The following is a 19,560-nucleotide window of genomic DNA, read 5'->3' on the forward strand; positions in this document are numbered from 1 at the left end:
CCGAGGAGTGAGCAGCCCTGAAAAGAGTGGCCGGAACATCCTCTAGAGAGCACCACTCCACAAGGTGTCATCGGATGTGAAGAGCCCAAGAGGAATCAAGTCTCTCAAAAAATACCTGCGGCCCTGAAAGAGTAAGCCAAGCCACTGATCCCCAGTTCATATAGAAAGGTAGGCGAATAAAAGTGCCGAAAAGTCTTGCAATCCCCTTCCATATGATTCTCTCCTGTTTGCAATCCCAAAGGCAGTGCTGTATTGTCTCCAAAGCAGAAAGGTAGTGAGGGCAAGAAGGGTCAGCAGCTCTGAACCTGGATCTCCAATGGTTTACTGCTATCCCACCATGAATAGAAAACCAAAAGAAGAGAGTGATTTTTCTATTCCGGTGGGATTTCTAGAGTCTCTGCCAAAAAAATTTCTGCAAGTCAGTAGGAATCTGAAAGTTCTCCTAATGATGAGCTCTGGTGGGCCTCCAACCCCTACAGTTGAGCTAGAATTTCCTGGAATGCTGATATTTTTGTATGGTGAAACACCCAAAATAGGGTTTGGTGGTCCTCTATCTTTACCTACCATTGGGAAATGAAACTCTATTCAAGCATCAAGATATAATGAATTAAATCAAACAGCAACATATTTTTAAAATGAAAGATGATTTTAATCAAAATTTCGTGCTTATCTCAAATACACCCAACCACCAAATGTGCTTCTCTGATTGTACACTAAAATGCTTTGAGTTTTCTTTTTTTATTGATGTATCAAGTGTCCTATTCATAAGTGTGATGGTCACTCTCTGAATATTTTTCTCCTTAACAATTTCATATTCATCCAACTTTATGACAATTTTAAGTCATTCCCGATAGTCTTCAAATGTGACTCCATAGACTTTGACCATTATTATTATAATTGTTCAAGATCAACAAAAATATTATTCCAAGGATTGTACATAGTGCTCCTCTTACTACCTTCAAATACATCCTCAGTATGCAACCACTATCAAATAAAATCATCTACTTGTGAATTGAGTAAAGCTCTTAAATTCTAGATTCCTGCAAGATTTGGAAGAAGCACATGTTTGATCCTTTGATATTAAAAAGTTGATGATATTGCTTTGAAAATAGGAGAATAGCCTTTTTTGCTAATATAGAGCTACAATATGAAAAAGGAAGTAATGAGAAAGATGTACACACGTCATGATAAAAAAGATCTAGTAGCATACCTTCATATTCTCATCGTCTCCAAAATTTTATATGTAAAAAAATCAGTGCTTCTTTCCAGGATACTTTATGTTTTCCTTTGTTCCTTCACCTTTGGCTGAATATTCCTCTGTTCCTTCACCTTTGGTTGAATATTCCTCTGCTCCTCCACCTTTGGCATTTTGGCCTTATTGAAGGTCTCATCATCCATGTCCTCCTCATTTGCAGCTTTTTGAAAGCACATTGAGAGTGCCTCCTTGGGGTCAAATGTATCTTCTAGGACCATTAATTTCTCATTATCAATTCCACTTGTCTATAGTACATAGTTGAGCAATTAATTCCAAGACGTAAGCCTCTCTAAGGTCAAAGATGACAAGTATATTTGAGAGTATATACCTGAGGGATTTGGAACGGGAAATGTATGATATCACTTGAGTGTACAATAGGTTTTTTAAAAAAGATGAGGCATAAGCTTATACATTTGGGGTGGGGTCCCTCTTTACTTGTGTCCAATCTTAAATTTAAGCTAGGGGGTCCTTGACATTTTGGGGGGCTAGAGGGATGGACCTAGGGAAATACAAGTTTAAACCCCCTAAACATAAAAAGTACACACACATACACATACACATTTGACTAGTGACAACTGGTTATGTACCAAGTGTGGATGAACTAAGCTCAAGCTATGGCTAGTTTTAGGCCATGGTAGGCACACGAATAGATTTACCCATTAGTGAATATTTGAAGATGGTTTAATCTATATCATCTAAATTTCTTATGGTTTAATCTAAAAAATTGAGAAATAATGTAGATTTAAGGAAAGGGGGGACATCGTGCACCTTTGGAGGTATCGCTATAAGCTTAAATAGGGGTGTTTTATTATGGTACATGGATTGTATATAGGGGCTTTTCTTGTAGTTCATGCTATCAGGTGATGTCCCCTTGGTACTAAGAGTGAATCCACTAGGAGTAGATAATACTCTTGGACCTTGAATAGTGAAGGAGGGAAGGATAGGTATAGCTGAAGTACATGTCTCAACATCCAATTCTTTAGTAGAGATAGGTTTGTTTTCTGTCTTTGACTTCAAGGCTACAAGATCCAAGGCTGCAATCTCTTTGGCAATGCTCTCTTCCTCAAGATTAATATCCTCCTCTTCTAGTTCCTAATCCTCTTCTTTATTTTTCTGTTTGTCTTCAATACCAGTTTCTTCCCCAGGATCTTCCTTAGACTCCTCTCGTATGTCTTCATGACCTTCATAACAAAGATTTAAAAACATAGCAAAGCAAGGTTCTCCTCCAAGAGCATGCATCCTCTAGGATGAGTATTGCGAACCGCTTTGTATGTTTTTGGAGAGGTATCAAACCCCCTATTGATGGGAATGTTGAGCTTTCTGTATGTAATCAGATGCATAAACATACGACTTGCCTAATATGACACCTTCTCTTTCTCTATAATATTTTGAAATTTTTCTAGCTCTTCTACTAAAAAACATTTGTGAGTCTCCAAAATGGTAGCATAATCAAGCTCTTTATTCCACATCTCATAAAAGATCTGGTAATCTTTTTGAGGATCACACTTCTCAAGAAAGTCAAAAAGTAACAAATCTGTAGGCTTTTGGTCTTCTTTTAATGTCTTCCCAGGGTCTTCCCCTTGAACGGGATTGTCTTTTTTACAAAAGACATGCCTTTAGCACTTACTAGCTCGATTTAATCTCTTCTCTCTTTCTTGCTTGAACTTTTGTCTCCCTTATAAGGGGAATCTTGTTCCTGCAATCTCCTTTTCATTGAAAAAACTAGCGATTGTTTCACTACACGTTGCACCAAAAATCAAAATAGGTCTTTAAATTTACTATCTTAAATCTAAAAGAGCAATTTTGATAAAGTTATACAAACTAAAAATAGCCACCCATCTCTCTCTCTCTCTTGCTTTTTGATGCTTTCTTCAAATCTCTTGACATACCTTTCCTACAATATGTGAAACCAAAGAAATTTGTACAAGAAAATGCAATTTGGAAGGTTGGAAAATTCCCAAAAGTCCAAATCACGTTCTTTTGTATAGTCTTCTTACCTTCAACACTTTGTACACTCTAGCACAAAATTTGAAAAATTTGAGAGAAAGATATGAAAGAAATTAAGTGATCGAGGATAGGATTGATATACAAATCTAGAAAAAAGTGAGTGGAATAATTGAAAGAAAGTGATCAAGGACAAGATTGATTTACAAATTTGGAATAAAGTGAGTGAAAGGTTTGACAAAAAGTGAAAGATTTCACATGAAGTGACCCAGGATAGGATTGAATCCAAGAGAATGTTGAAGTAGGAGCACTGACAGGTAAATTTCTTTGCTCGCCTCCCTTCCCTCACTATCCTCTTTTCCTACCTCTCCTTCCTAGAGATGGCTAGTTACTACCCGCATACCTTCCAGCAACTACAAACATGTCTAATATCCCTTCTATATGTATCCATGAAAGGAAAGTACTTCTAGAAGGATATATTATGGACTTGGTTGCTCGAATTAAACTTAATAGAATTGGTGAATATTTGTAGCTTTTGTTTGGTTTCATTGAATCACGTAACTATTATGCTCATAAGCTAAATTTTTGTGTAGAATATGGTCAAGGCTAGATGTTGTACTGAACGCAAAGGTGAGGATAAGGAAAGAAAGGATTACAAACTGATTACAAACATTAGTACATATTACAAATAGCTTGCAGTTTTCAAGTTCGCTTGTTTTCATGAAGCCAATTAAATAGTACGAACTTTGGAGTAGACTCTTATAACAACAAGGGTGTAGTTCCAAGAAGACTTATTTATTTTCCAATGGTGAAAGAAAAAAAAAAGGAAGACATACTCCCAAGAAGACTTATGTATTTTCTAACATGTAAACAAACACCTTACTATTGTTACAACCCACCCCCCCCTCTCTCTCTCTCTCTCTCTCTCTCTCTTTCTCTCTCTCTCTCATGTGAACACGCATGCGTGCACACTCTTTCTTTACTTAGTAGGAAATTTGGGATTCCAAATGTTAAAAAACAATCATGGCTACAAAAGAACACGATTTGGAAGGTCAGGAATTTCCCAACCCTCCAAATCACACTCTTTTGTACAATCTCTCTTTCTCTCTCTCCCTCTCTCTCCCTCTCTCTCTCTATCTCTCAGATGATTCTCTCCCTCTCTCTCTTTCTCTCTCTCTCTCTCTCTATGTGTGTGTGTGTGTGTGTTTAGATTCAAATATTCCATCATAGTATGAACCATACAATCAATTCAAAATAGAATTGCCAAAATAATAATTCATATGAAAGAATTTAAGAAACCTCCTTGAATATATTAATAAAAAGGTAAATAAATAAAAAAGACCAAGGTTACAATAGAAGCCCGAACATCCATGCCTTTAACACCAATTATTTGAGGAGTGAGGAACTATACCTGTTAGCCAACCAAACAACAACCATTGTTAGAACAAATTGATTATTGTGTGGGTGACAGGTATCCAAGCATCCCCCACACACTTGTTATTGTTGTCACAAATAATTAATATTAAAAACATGCTTACTCTAGGCCAAATATAAATGGTTAAACAATTAATAAGCACTTGAAACATCTATATAGTTGGGAAATGAGTATCATTTATTGTATGAGTGGGTGATCATCAGATTTTATAAACAGTTATAGACTTCTAGCCAACAATTAGAGAGAAGACAAAACATTTTCTTTTAACTATATCTCTATAGAAAAAATTTAAATCTTAACTTGGAACAATGTTCATGAAAGTACATATAAAACTAGCAAATTCCTCCAAACACTAGCTCTGCTCAATAAAATATGTTAGGATACTCCAACTGGTCAGTCACTTCATAGCAGACATTAGTTAAAGAGGTGGCAAAGATGGGCAAAAACAAATACGAGTAGAAGCCATGCCACACCAAGTTGCTCATGTAACTAGAGAGAATACATACATAGCTGCCAACTGTGCTAATTGAGGAAGCACACAAAGCATAAGTGAAGTCCGAAGTAAGGTGAAATAAATCTATACAATAAGAGACACTAATGGAGACGTCTGTTAGGATCAATGAGAGGATGTATGTACCGTAGTATGGAAGAACAATGAACATGCGAGTAGTTGTGAAAAGAGAGAAGGAAGCACAGAGCTCAGGAGAAAGTGTGCCTATGGATACCATGAAAAATAAAGGCTAACAAAGCATAAACTTCTTAGTGAATAGAAACTGGAAGATCTTAGCCATAAGTAGATCTAGAGGGGGGTCAAAGCGACAGTGTGGTAGCAAGGTAGAGAACTTAATGTACGTAGGGTGGTACAAGAATAGAGAGATAAAGAGGTGAACTATGAGGAAGATGACAAAAGGGAATAGCACTAGCGAACTCTTCAGGTGATCAAAAGTTGGGGAGGCCACAAAAAACACGAAGGCAAGGTTATGAAGCATTGCATAGGGTGACAACGAACAAGAAGAGAGAATATCAATGGGATAGAGGATGTTCGCAAGAAGAAAGGTCACCTGAGGGAGTCGAGCAGCCACGTTAGATAGCAAACAAGAGCATAAGGAAGAATACTATGAGGAAAAGGGAAGCCTATGTTGAATACGCAACAAGAAATTATAACGTTCTAGTTAAAGGTAAGCAAGTGCATGTAATAAGGGTGGTTAAAGAAAACGGTGGGAGGTGGGCAGTGGATGGTGTGTAAACAGCCAAGTGGCAATCCGAAGATGGTGGGGTTAGATTGGGAAGGTGCAAGTGCATGCGCAAAGGGGGGGTTTAGTAAGAGTGACACACTAGAGTTAGTAAGGTTGATCAACCAAGTGGTATCAAGCATTAAATAATGTCAATTTTTGCTTAAGGATAGTATATATCTCCCATGAATATATATAATGTCGACCTTTGCTTATATCTCTACCATGATTTATTCTTCAAACTAGTGGCTTATATTAATCCGCAATTAAGATCTTATATTATAAATTTATTAATAGGCATAAACCATCGACAATAAGCAAAAAAAACTTACCTCGGGTAAACTTTTAGAGTATATAGTATTAGTCAAATCTATCAAAGTTGGAAATTTCCCTAGCCAATTATTTGTAGTACAAACTTCATAAATAACTCTAAGCTAGATAAAAGTATGATTTTAAATGTAATCAAACAAAGGACTAAGTTAAGAGCCATATAGTCGCAACATAAAGCAATTACTAGAGGCATATACTCACCACCTTAGACCAATAGTAGCTGTCTATAAGAAAGTTGAACTGTAAAAAATAACTATTTGAGAAAGTTAGTAAATTAATTTGTGACAGCATATAATTGTGTGTAAAAGCTAGAGTATATAGTATGAGTGTGTGTGAGTATGTGTTCTTGTGTGTGATTAAATACTTGTGTCAACTAGCTAGAATGTGTGTGTGCATGTATGCACGTGCGCATGCATGCGCGCGCGCATGTGTGTGTGTATGTGTGTGTGTGTGTGTGTGTGTGTGTGTGTGTGTGTGTGTGAGAGAGAGAGAGAGAGAGAGAGAGAGAGAGAGAGAGATTTAGCGGGTAACATGAATGCTAATTCAGTAAAAAAACTGAGGGACACCTTCTATTGATAGAGTTTATCACCTTGGCTCAATCATCCTCTTTGTCTCCCTTTTCCCAATCATCCTATTTGGATCAATCATCCTCTACGTGTCTGTCATATCTTCACTCGTTTTCATGTGCTTTGGCCCCCATTTAAGACTTTCATTTAGATATGTACCTTATCTTCCTTTCTCCTACCACCTCCCCCCCCCCCGCCTCTCTCTCTCTCTCTCTCTATAATCACACACACACACATCACACACACACACACACACACACACACACACACGCATGCACACATGCTTGCACACACACACACACACACAGAGTGCACAAACACACACACACACACACACACACACATACAAACACATACACACACACACATGAACCCTAGGACAAAACTCTACAATCCAAAAAGTGTCCAAAAGAATGCAAATTGGAGGGTTGGGAATTGTCCAACCTTACAAATTGCATTCATTTGTACACTCTTTGATGTTTCTTATTTTAACGTTGAGAGAGAGAGAGAGAGAGAGTACTCTCTCTCTCTCTCTCTCTCTCTCTCTCTCTCTCTCTCTCTCTCTCTCTCTCCCCCCCCCTCTCTCTCTCTCTTTGTCATTTTAACTCCCTCCTCATGGAATATGAACCCCCCCTTTCTCTCTCTCTCATAACTATTTTACAAAAATGATAATGTGTACAAAAGATGGCGAGGGAAATTCCCAACTCTCCAAACCTCATTCTTATGTACACACCATTAGGGCACTTTTTCCTTCCCACATTTTGAAGCCTAGATGACTTCCAAAGTAAAGCAGTCTCATTAGAGAGAGAGAGAGAGAGAGAATATAATTGGGTATTTTTGAAGAGCCAGACAAGGACTCTTATACAGGCATCACCAAATTGTGTATTTTTGAAGGGTCTAAAGTGGAATCTTATATAATCATCACCATCATCTCTCTCTCTCTCTCTCTCTCTCTCTCTCTCTCTCTCTCTCACTCTCTCTCTCCAAAACAATAATGTGTACAAAAGAGCGTGATTTGGATGTTTGGTAAATTTCCAACCCTCCAAATCAGGTTCTTTTGTACACACCATTGTCTTCCACCATTCTGAAGCCTAGCTGACGTCATAAGCAAAGCAGTCATCCAGGAGAGCTCGAAGAGAGAGAGAGAGAGAGAGAGAGATGCCTTCTTTAACTTTCTCACACACATAGACACTTATTTCTTTACACATGAACACACACACACACACACATATGAATACTTTCCTAACTATGAACTATTCTGTTATGTAAACCATTGAAATCTTCCCTTTACACTTTCTTTTTAACCATGCCACATACCAAGCCCACTAATCGTCCCATACCTCCTCTAATCTTCTTAACCCATGCACTCATTCGCTCCTTACTCCACTTGTCACTTAAACTTCACTTGTGGCTGAATTGTTTTTTTAATTATCTAAGAATCCATATGGTTGTCTACATCCATACACACACACACACACAATAAATTTGATTAGTAAATGTATCTCACACACACAGACACTTATTTCTTTACACACGAACACACACACACACACACACACACACACATGAATACTTCCCTAATTATGAATTATTATTTTATGTACCCCCTTGAAATCTTCCCTTTACACTTTCTTTTTAACCATTCCATATACCAAGCCTACTAATTGTCCTCTACCATACCTCCTCTAGTGCATGAAACAATTGTTTTGTAAGCGCTAAAACTTTGTGAAAGATGCTTTTGGACCTTGCAGGTGTGCCCATTTTTCCCAAAAGCGTACATACTCCTTGATACCAACTATCACATCTAAGTGATCCTTCACATACTTGAACATGGTTACATAAGGTGGCTCTCCACTTGATAGCATTGGATGACCATCCGGATGTCTCTTCCACAACTCAATGCCACCTTCACTTGGTTGCCAATCTAATGATCATGGATGCACTTTATATTGCATGATAGGAACTTCATTTCGCATAAAGAACCGAAATTGGAGAGGCTTTGAGTGTCCCACTAAAGAATCTTTCCCATCGCATAGGCATCCATCAACATAGCTCTTGAAATCAGGGACTTCTGTTACCAAAAATGGCGTTGGAGAATACTCCTCACATTGTCTAAAAGTATCCATGAGATGTGCAAATGTCAATGTTTGGCTAGTTCTTAACCTCTCTGAAAACCTGCTAAACATTGCATCAATATCCTCATGTGTATGCCCAACCATCAAGAATCCCAATTGAATTGACTTGAAAATCCCTCGAGCAACAAGTAATGATAGGTATGCAAACAAGTACCTATTCTTGTTTTCAGAACCACAATTATCCAACTACAACAATAGGTGTTCAGGTAGTTTCTTATAAGGATTTTCTTGATGGGAACTTCCAAGTCCAAGGTCTTTGAATGTTCCACCCATTGCTCCAAGATGAAGTTGTTGCTTGCCATTAGAAACATAGTGAGAATCCAATGCTTCTCTTGAGGTTAGTGCGTTTAGCAGAGCATTGTCAGACCTTGGCATCCTATCATGTACCAAATCTCCAAGTGCATGGTTATCAAATCTTTCAAGATTTCTCAAACACAAATCCAATGAACCAATTGTGAAGTTAGGATCCAACGGCCACAAGGATAAAGAAAAGTTACCATAACGTCCTTGACCATGTCCATGTGTTATCATGCCAGTCAAAGCCGCTGGGAGCTGAAAGGACTTGTCTGTGTCCTTTGAACGATTGCGTAATCTAGGGATGGCTGTCTTCTTTTGGTCCATCTTATCATGGATAATGCACAAGTATGTCTGAGGATACATTTCAGAAAATCTGTGCCAAGTGTAGTACACATTTCTACAACTTTTTTGTTGTAACATGTGTTTTCGTCTATCTTCCATCAACTTATTACGTTCATTTTGGCATTTTGTCGCTACAAGCTGAGCCTTGATTGCACTACATAAACCACACTTAGAGAATTCACTTGTTTTTGACAAAGTTACATGCTTGAATTCAGAGTTCCATATGCGGTTGAATGTGGAAGTTGACATCTCCTTAGAACCCAAACTATGCTTTAATTGCATGTTAACTTCATAGAGAATATCAACCTGCTTGTATATATCTGGTATCACCAACTGTGTTTCCCTTGATCCATCCTAAAGTGTTCTACTTTTGTGTGACATACGCTCAGAATTGTTATCCATAAAATCTTGGATTATGGCTCTACCCAGTTCTGTGTGGTCCCAACCTCTCCGCATGATTCCTTTATTACCATGTATGCACCTTCGTATACCAATTTCAAATTGCTCCCTGTATCGATAAAATGTTGTTTTTGGAATACCATGCATTTCATACCATGCTCTACAACAAACTTGAATACCATTCAATGAAAAGACATATTTGAACTGCCCATTGTCATCTTTTCGACAAGCAACCCCAAGAGTGTCATATACATAATTGGTGTGAGCCTCCAAACTTTGGCCCCAATACTCTATGCGTAATTTGGATATCATTTGACGATCGGCAAATTGACAACAATTTTGTTTACAACAATCAATCATAGATACTTTTATGATTGCATCCCTTGTGAGTCTAGATGATGCTAATGGCATGCCATGTTTTTTAGCTTTTCTCTTTATCATGCAATAACGCCTCTTTTTTGTGGATTTTTCCATTGGGTCCTCATCTTCCATGTGCTTTTTCCCAGAACCACTTGAAGAATTCATGGTGTCATCGATTCTTAATGAAGTTCCACCTAAAAAGGTTATTTATGCAATGGGCCATTTTATTAAGTGGATGGTATCGATGCCTGATACATCACTATGATACTTTTCAATTCCCACACCTAGATTACCTTCACCAAGCATCTCAAAATTTAAATGGGTAGACATATAAAACAACACCCTCTGCAATGCTCTTGGTTTTCTGCTCATCCCATATTAAGACTTTCTTGTCCTTCCATGATTCTCGAATGGAAAACTCATCATATTCACATAGAGGTTCAACATCAATGGTATCTGATGTTATATCATTCATTGGTACAATAGCTCCATTGACATTGTCCACACAACTCATTGATCGTGCTTTCCAATGAACAACACTACCCAAAGCCTCATAGACTAAGAATGCATCCATTGTAGGAAATGGAAGAAGTGTACTTTCATCCATACAAATATCGATCACCACCGATACATTGTTTTCTCCCAAGGGCACACCTTGGCACATGTCATCATGTGATGTAGAGAATATTGTCCCAATGGCAACAATCTTTCCACTGACAAGCAAGTTGACTTTAACCCCCACTTTCAATGTGGTACCCGCATAGTACATAGCATTTGTTATAGTTCAATATTGATATCTGATGGTGTGACTTAGGATGAAAATGCTTTACAAGATTTCATTGCAAGACCAAATCTTCCTAAACCTTGGTGCTTTGAATTTTAGGCAGCAAAATTTGGCTACATGGCTAAATATTCACAGACCATGGTGCTTTGAAAGGGAGATAGCAAGATTTGTCCACACAACCAAATCTCTCGAGACGCTGGTGCTTTCAAGAAGCCATCAAGATTTATCCACACATCCAAATCTACTTAGAACTTGGTGCTTTGAAAGAAGCCCACAAGATTTGGCCACATGGTCAAATCTACCCGGGTGCTTTGAAAGGAGCCAACAAGATTTGGCCACATGGCCAAATCTCCTAAGACAGTAGTGCTTTGAAAGAAGCAATAATATTTGGCCACACGGCCAAATCTGCTCAAACCTTGGTGCTTTCAAAGAAGCTAGCAAGATTTGGATGCACAGCCAAATCCTTCGAGACCTTGGTGACTTCTTTTAAAGCACTGAGAAGATTTGTTTGTGGTGTTCTTTCAAACTTGGGGAGATTTGGTCGTGTGGCCAAATCTTGTAGGCTTCTTTCAAAGCACTAGGGTATGGAGAGTTTTGGCCGTGCAACCTCCTCTTGCATGCTTCTTTCAAATCACCAGGTTCTGGGAGATTTGGCCATGTGGCCAAATCTTTCAAAGCATTAGGGTTTGGGAAGATTTTGCTGTGCTGCCAAATGTTGCTAGCTTCTTTCAAATCACTAGGAAGATTTGGCCACATGGACAAATCTTCAAACGTTAAATTTAAAAATTGAAAATCCAGATTTTAAAATTTAAATTTTAAAGTTCAAAATCCAAAATTCAAAATTTAAAATAAAAAATTCAAATTTCAAGTTTCAAGTTTCAAATTTTGAAATTCAAATCTAGAGATCCTACTTTCAAAAAAATCGTACATGCTTTTCATGATTCACGCTATTATACTTTAAAATCATACTATTACTTTAAAAGCAAACTAGAAAATCTAAAACTATTAAAAAACCAAAACTTTAAAAGGCAAAGCTAAACAAACCTTTTAAACCAAGCATAAAAAGTAAACCTATGAGAAGGAATTGAATTCGTCTTCATGGGGGATCAAGTGCTAGGCTCACCTTGTTCTCTCCCTTCCTAGATCTCCAATGTGTACCTAGGGTGGTTTAAGAGCTTTAGGACAACGTCTTAGATGGGGTAGTTCTTGGAAAACACTCCTCCACCCTTGCTTAGCTAATTGCAAGCAAGGGGATCAAGTGCTAGGCTCACCTTGTTCTCTCCCCTCCTAGATCTCCAATGTGTACGTAGGGTGGTTTGAGAGCTTTAGAACAACGTCTTAGATGGGGTAGTTCTTGGAAAACACTCCTCCACCCTTGCTTAGCTAATTGCAAGCAAAAAAGTTCAAAACTATGTCAAAATGAGAGGTCTCGGGAGGCTCCCCATCCCAATTTTGTCCTAACAATGTGTACTTAACTATGTAGGTTTTAAACTTCCATTACCAATTCAACTCTCCATAGATTCCACACACAATAGTTGAATTAGAAAGAGATCTTTTTTTTTTTTTTTTTTTTTTGCTCTACATGCTTTTGGGGGGATTGCTCCTTCCCCCCCAAGCATGCTTTTTTTGGGCGGATTCCCTCCCAAAGTATGCTTTTTTGGGCCATGCTTTTTTTCGGATACCTTGCCCCTTCCTTTCTCCTCGACGACTTCCAGGTGCTTCTCAGGATCTCTCCTCCTCGACACTGCTACTCCCCTCCATGCCGCTGCTCCTTCCCTCCACCATGCTGCTCCTTCCCTCTGCGACGCTGCTCCTTCCCCCCACGATGCTATTTTTGGCCTGCTCCTTCCTCTTCCTCCGCAAAGTTTCGGCCTTTCCTCTGCGCTCTTTCCTCCACGCTATTTCATAAGATGCACTGCTGCTCCTTTCCTCCACCACGCTGCTCCTTCCCTCCGTGACACTGCTCCTTCCTCCCACGATGCTTTTTTCGGCGTGCTCCTTCCTCTTCCTCTGCACAGTTTCGACCTTTCCTCCGCGCTCTTTCCTCTGCGCTGTTTCATAAGACGTGCGCTGCTCTTCTCCCCCACACTGTTTCATCTTCCTCCATGCTGTTTCTTCGGCCTACCCTTGCCTTCAGTGGCAAGTTTCCTTTGATCAACGACGCTCCTTGGGTAGGCACAAAGGACAAATCTATTTCTTCTTCACAGCCCTTAGCAGGCCGCTCTTTCCAAACAAGATCTCATCTTCATGAAATCCCCTTTGGACAAAATCCCCTCAGTTCTCCTTCCACTCCTCTTGACAAAATCCCCTCTCCTCTTGCACGAAATCTCCTCTGTTCGCCTTCCACTCCTCTGCTGGACGAAATCCCCTCTTGACGCTCCTCTCTCCTAGTACAACTATAGCTCCACTCCTCTGCTAGATGAAATCCTCTCTTGATGCTATAGCTGCTCTCTCTATAGCTCCTACGATTGCTTGAAATCCAAACAGCACATGCTCACAAACAACAATGGCTACTCAATCATCCAAGTAAGAAAACGAAAGAAATCAAAAGTGTACCTAATTCATGCATGTTCTCCATTTTCTCCATTTCGGAACACCACGATTTGAAAGAAAGACTCTTGTAAAAGTAGGAATCTCGAAGTGTGATTTGAAAGTAGGGTCTTTAGTATATGATTTGACTTTCAGATCTTCCTTTTCTAAATATTTAGACATTGGGTGGCACCGGGTATCATTTGGATCCTACTTGTTTTGATCATGTGAGGATGAAATGAGGAGTTGGCAAAGGTTGAAAGTATATGTTGCACGTATGCTTACAGTAATCATGAAATTCGATAATGGGCTGGCTTGCAAGAACCAATATTGGCAATAGAGGGGGTGCCAAAAGAAGATGATATAATTGAAGGTGGAGGGCATAAAGAAATTGATATCATACCAAGACAAAAAGAGCTTCAACCCTTCAATGAAGAGCAGCGTGAGCATTTACAAAAACACGCTCCAAAGTTTTGGGAAACAGAAGAGGAAGCAACAAGTCCTTGAAATTGTCCTTTTATATGGTGTTCGTGTTTTCCATATGTTATCTTGCTATATTCTCCATATGATGTATTAATTTTGTTCCAAAGATCTTTTAATATTTCTTGGAAATTTCTTCTATCTCATTGACATAATTCAAACATTCATATGTATTCTTGAATATGTTTAATTTTCTGTATTTCATGAAAATATGTGTTTGCATGTTGTAATACCTTCGGAGTGTGATACACATCCAAATTTATTTATGAGTTCATAAATGTTAAAAAGTGTGTTGAGTCTTGATCGTGATGGATGAATTAGTGTAAATTGTTGTTTCTATCCTTATTCACTTCATATGAATGCTCAAATATGTTTTGGTCGCTTGGCCAAATATTTTCTTAGTGGGAACACTCGAGCAATGCTAGATAATGTTGGACTCCACTCTATCTATTACGCAAAGGTTTTTGGCACTGTAAGGATATGTAGTTTTGGGGATTAAAATAACTTGAAAGGGTATAGATTCAACAACTTTAGGGGGTATACTAAGCATATGAACATGAATGCTTTCTTTTTTTTAGTATTCCAATTTTGTTTTGAAAAAGAAAAACATGAATCCTTTCACACAAACAAATTGCATTGAGAGCACACAACCTAAAGTTTGACAATTTGGTTTTCCATCTCAATCTTCAGTTTGTTTCTACTTATGAATTTCATTTCCTTGTTTATCAACAGATATTGGCCATCTCAATTTCACATCGCTGGAAGCATTGCCTGTACATGTGACACCTGATCCAATGATTCATTATGTGCCTAATTTGAACATTAGCATGCAAGTTCCAAGCTCAACATGGTTGATTGAAAATGTTGAGGATGCAATGTCTACAGTTAATGTTCCATTGACAAATGTTTATGCAAGCTTAGAAGGTAAAGGAGAAGATGCAATGTCATTGCATGAAGCCAAGGTGCAGGAAGAAATCTTAGAAGGTAAAGGAGAAGACATAATGTCACCCTCAGAAATAATGTCAAAAGAGGTGATAACAAAAATAAGACTAGTAGTGATAATAGATTTGAAAGGGTTATTGCTCGAGCATTGTTTTTCGAAGTCAAATAAACATATGAGCTTGCACAATGGGAAGCATTGGCTTGTTCTCCATCCTGGTGTTTAGAGTTTCTACAATGGTTGCTCGATCACTACCATGTTGGCATTTGGTCCACTGGAGGAGAAAAGGGCACAACACATGCTGGACACTTTGGAGCATCATGTTAACAGAAAGTTACATTTCTTCATGGTTTGGGGTGCAATGGCATGCCACAAGCATACAAAGAGTAGAATAATTCGACCAAATAGGATGAATGTGAAAGCGGAGTTTAAACCATTAATGAGAGTGTGGTGTTGTTTTAAAGAGGAATGCAAACCAGCAAGAACAGTGTTCATTGATGTTTCACCTTACACGGGTTGTGTTAATCCACCAGAAATTGCATTTTCCCTACAAAATTTTATATAGATTGTGGTGATTCTATTTTGCTTCATGAGTTATTACCATACCTACAAATGCTAGATGATGCAGTAGATGTGCGCAGTGCCATCTCTTCTAACAGATTTGGTCAAGCTCCGATTGTCGAAGGGCATGATATGTTCTATTATTTTCAACTAGTGATCCTTGAATTCAAAGAAAAAAACAAAGAGGTTCTCGAAAGGATGAATGTCGAATCTCATATGTCTACTTGTAGTTCAAAAAAAGACACAGAGAAAGGTATTACTTCACCTATAACTAAAACTAGAGTGAGAGGGACTTGTCCTACTACAAGAAGTATGGTGCATGCTCAACATGTTACATTGAATGAAGAGGAAGAATGCATGCTAGGAAAAATTGCCAAAATGGGGCCATTGAAAGATAGTGAGGCAAAACGCTTTGCTATGGTTCTTGGATGCAAGGAAAGGGGAATCACTGCCAATGCTGCAAGGGCATTCTTAGCCAACTTGATTCGATTTTATTGCATAGACAACCCTTAGGGAATGTGAGTGATCTTGTTAATTAGAGTTGCAAACACAAATGCTCAACTAAAACATTTGTACCTACATTCTAATTTATATTTGGACACTATTTGGTTAGATTCGATTTGCAAAACATTATGTTTCAATTTGTTTTGTGAAAGAATTAATAGACATTGAGTTAGTACCTTGTCCAAAAAATGCTATGTGCTTTGTGATGTGAGTTTGTATTCCTCCACTAAAAGAATGATTCTTTGATTTTAAACATATGATAGGTGTTGCAGATTGTCCTGAAAAGTTGAAGAGCTATCTTATTACAAATTTTGATCCTGCATCCAATGGCTTATGGAAACATAAATTGCCCATACCCATTGAGCACGTGTTCGAAATGAATGGCATCCATTATGAAGTAAAGAAATCAACAATACCTGGGGCAGGATATGGTCTTTTTATACATACGAGCATCAAGAAAAAACAAGATTTAATGGTATATAATGGTCCAAAGTATGATTATGATACTTGGAGATCTCTCCTCAAGTTTTTCCCAAGGATGAAGACTTATGGAATGTTTGAAGATCCATTCATTGAGCCATTGACAGATATGAAATGTATTGTGGGAGATGTATTGTATGGAAACATTGCTGGATATATAAATAGCTCAATGTATTATAAAGAAAGAACAAATGTTATATTTGTATACATCCCTAAACTACCACGTTGGGCTCAAAAGTCACAAGGAAATTTGAGTGCCCATGGCTACATTACTGTGCAAACCATAAAGGATATCTCCTTCAGAGATGAGCTACTTTGTGAGTATGAATACTAGTATGGAATTGTTAATGATTATGTTAAACGATGTGGTGCAAAATTGGCTATGTGTCAATGGTTTTGATTATATTTAGTACAAGAAAGCAACTTAAAAAAAGGTTTTTATCAAGACGTCTCTGAGTTTCATGAGCTCTATTGTGATGGAGAGTTTCATGAGCTCTATTGTGATGGAACGGTGTTTTTGAACACCACATTTATATGGTGGATGTCAAAGCTCTACCATAATCCTATTGCATATGTCAATATATGTCAATACTGCAATTTATCAACATAGAAACATATGCATTTGACATTAATTTGATACATCTAATATACCAAATAAAAATTGATAGTTGTTGCAAGTTTAATTTTGTTTTTTAAGACCACATTTATATGATGGATGTCAAAGATCTATAACAATCCTATTACATATATCAATACTGCAATTTAATTTACTCCAATGAATCTTCCTAACGCAACATCTATAAATTGGCTTTTGTTTGTGGTTTCGATGCATACGAAATAACAAACTTCTTTCTTTCACTAGCAAAGCAACAAATGTTTTGGCCATGGAGCCATGTTCACATCTATTAAGGCCTTTTGCCATAGCAACATACGGAAGATTTTTGCTTGGGTTTCTAGGAATTGGGAAAGTATTGTGCATGGTCTAGTCTCCCCCAACATAATTGAAACTTGGGTCCTCAATGGAGCTAATGTTTCAATAAAAAACATCAAATTTTACTTTTGAAGTGACTATATTTTATTTCGTGGGAATTGGGATTTTCCCAAATTCTCTAATATAGTGTTAAAATACACATTCAATCTTTTTGCATTTAGGGCATTAGGACCCGATCTTTAGTAAAAAAGTACGTATTTTTATTTTAAAAAACGTACTTTTTAAATCCCTGTTTGCATGCATCCTCTAGCATACTCCCATTCTTCCAATGTGATATGTATCCCCTTGTCTCTCTATGCTCTCTCCATTTCATCAAGTAGTCAATCGGCATGAATATCCTTTGGAAGTGCTCTTAGATGCTCAGGGTATGGCTCCATGGTGTATACGAAAGAGGGCCCTTCCTCCTTGTCTTATTGCCATTGCATTCTCATATCTTGTCACCCATATTTTTATCACATCACTATTAAGCATGCAGTAGAGGTCTGGATTATTAAGCAATTTCCTATCCTTGAGGCACAATAGAGGTCATCCTTAGGTCTTCTTCATCTCTCCATAGTCATGGGAGAGAGCTATCCACATCAACAAGAAACTCCAAAATAAATACAAGTGACTCTTGTACCAACCAACCCTTGGACATGCTATCTCCGAGCCTTGCATTTTGCCTCACAAAACCCTTGAAGGTCTTCACGAAGCAGTTAAGGAAGAAAAACCATCGTGTATGTATAGTGCCACATATAGCAATCTCATCCACCAAATGCACTATGAGATATAGTTGGCTTGTGAGAATAGAACTTAGAAAGGTCTCCTCCACTAAACAAACCACCTCCACTAACATAACTCGAGCATCCTCAAGCATGGTGGGATCTATTTCCTTCGAGCTCACATACCTAGAAAGAAAACAGTGCACCATATTAGCAATATGAAAACCTTGCATCATGCATTGATACACTTCACTTTTTTTATAGTGTGAAGTATCTCACAAGCTCGCCCACCTTGTAAATACAATCCTTCACGTTGTTCAATGCACTATGAGAAATACTAGTAGGTAGTATGAACTGAACACATGAGCGATGGTTTATTAGTTGCTTCTGCACTCACAAAGTTGGAAGGAAAATGAGATTATGCCGAGTCATATTTACTTGGAGCATCTTGTGCCAATCATGAGATTTCAAGCCATATAATTTCTCTACACCTCCTTTCTTGCTCTTTGTGAAGGCCCCCTTCAAACACCTCATGCATCCAGTGGGAGTATGACTTGTAGTGACAGCCCGCTTCACTGCCACCATCTCTTTCTTTGATAACGTCCATGGTGTAAGGGGTAAAACGACATGCCTATTTGGCCGCTCTTGTGGCCAATCTTCATGCATCCTCCCTATGGTGCATAGATCCTCTCTTATGCTCAAGGAATCTCATGTCCCATCCAAATGTTCCCAAATGGTAGATGCCACATTCATGAAGATATGCATGGTATCAAGCAGGTGATTAGGACCAATACGGTAGTTGATAAAAGATGGAGTATCCAAACAAAATATGGTGTTAGTGTGCAATCTTTATTTCCATCTAATATAGCACACAATAGTTATGAACCCTTACCAGCTCATGCCACGTGGAGGAGGAATCATGGAAAGGTCCCAAATTTGCTTCTAATCTCGTGCAATGAGTGACTGTGTGGGGACTTCATTCCAAGGGGCGACATATCTAGGATGATGAAGTGGGAGAAATCGATGGTGATTCTCATAGATGACCTTATTCAAGTCCTTTGGCCATGAAGCAACTAGAGAAGGACCACAAACAAGACATGCATGGCAACCCAATGTCTTCTACCATACCTCGTCTAATTCCCATACCTCCTCTAATCCCTTCTTAACCCATGCACTCATTCACTCCTTACTCCACTTATGAGTTAAACTCCACTTGTGGCTAAATTGTTTTTTTAATTATCTAAGAATCCATATGGTTGTCTATATTCCTAGGTAAAGTGATAACAAGCCAGGGA

The 19,560-nt window shown here is 38.3% G+C and overlaps 1 pseudogene; it reads right to left on the reverse strand.

Moving 5' to 3' along the window:
* Window positions 1-1,275: 1,275 nt before the first annotated feature.
* LOC147902719 (uncharacterized) lies at window positions 1,276-19,030 on the reverse strand (annotated as a pseudogene).
* Window positions 19,031-19,560: the final 530 nt, after the last annotated feature.

Source organism: Dipteris shenzhenensis, chromosome 4 (genome assembly GCF_047967505.1).
Source record: "Dipteris shenzhenensis isolate YYH24624 ecotype China chromosome 4, Dip_SZ_1.0, whole genome shotgun sequence".
Classification (NCBI taxonomy): Eukaryota; Viridiplantae; Streptophyta; class Polypodiopsida; order Gleicheniales; family Dipteridaceae; genus Dipteris; species Dipteris shenzhenensis.